The 1,135-nt window shown below is 47.6% G+C and overlaps 1 pseudogene; it reads right to left on the bottom strand.

Moving 5' to 3' along the window:
* LOC127854330 (large subunit ribosomal RNA) overlaps positions 1-863 on the bottom strand; it is a 4,478-nt pseudogene extending 3,615 nt beyond the window's left edge.
* Between the last annotated feature and the right edge of the window lie 272 nt (positions 864-1,135).

Here is a 1,135-nt window from a genome sequence, read left to right as displayed (position 1 = left end):
CGCCCTTGGGTTTCGAGAGACCCCGTGACTCGCGCACATGCTAGACTCCTTGGTCCGTGTTTCAAGACGGGTCTGGTGGGTTGCCGACCGATTCGCCACTGACCCTAAGCGACCCACGATCGCGAGCCCGTACCAGGTGCGCGGTCTCGACCCGCTGCGAGCAGCGTGGCCAAAGTCGAACGCTCCCGGACGGCCCGCTTCGTGAGGCCACCGCGGCATCCTCGGTCCAGCGGCGAGTCCACCTCAGAGGGCTGTACGTTCCGCAATCGGATACCGATCACGGCTACCTCCCCTCCAGGCTCCTGACCGCCACCGAACCGGTCGTGGCCTTCCGCTAGCCGGGGAAAGTGCACCCTGCCTGCGAGTGCCTGCGCGCCAGCCAGGTTCGAGACGAATCTCGGCCGGCGCACGGCCCCACCTGCCGAGCTGAATTCCCCGCACGGACTCTGCGGCTCCACCAGTTTGACTATGTGGTTTCACGTACTCTTTAACTCTATCTTCAAAGTTCTTTTCAACCTTTCCCTCACGGTACTTGTCCGCTATCGGACTCGTGCCAGTATTTAGCCTTAGATGGAGTTTAACACCCGCTTAGAGCTGCAGTCTTCACACAACTAAGCTCAAAACACAACTCGTTTTGCATTGGGCAAGACTTGCGATACAATATAATTTATTTATTTATTTATGGTATTTATGCAATTGTCTATATGCATTGTTATCACTGAACTTTATTTACAATCACACTCTGAAAGGAAATTATCTGCCCTACAAGACTAACTATTAATTTATCTTTTGGTACTACTTTTTCTTTCGTTTGATGAATTAGATAGATCATCGAATCAATACTTTTTTCTAGCCAAGCTACTCAATTTTTAATTATGAACTGCATTTTATGCATATCGATCACATGCCCGAGCCATTCTACTCTCTGAGAAGGAATCAAAATACTTTTTCTTCGGACAATTAACATCCAAACTCGTCGAGTCACTAGCAAAGAATGCTTTTTCATACTACACTGTGATGTATACCATCATCACAAAAGCATATAACTATTTTAAGTCAATTTGACGTAAGAATGCTATTACACTTCTTTTTAGTTTTAACGAGTTTTAGTAAATATATGATCGGCCGTTATAGT

This window comes from Dreissena polymorpha, chromosome 12, assembly GCF_020536995.1.
Source record: "Dreissena polymorpha isolate Duluth1 chromosome 12, UMN_Dpol_1.0, whole genome shotgun sequence".
Lineage (NCBI taxonomy): Eukaryota > Metazoa > Mollusca > Bivalvia > Myida > Dreissenidae > Dreissena > Dreissena polymorpha.
The sequence above is the reverse complement of the archived record's forward strand: the minus strand, read 5'-3'. Positions and strand labels throughout refer to the sequence as shown.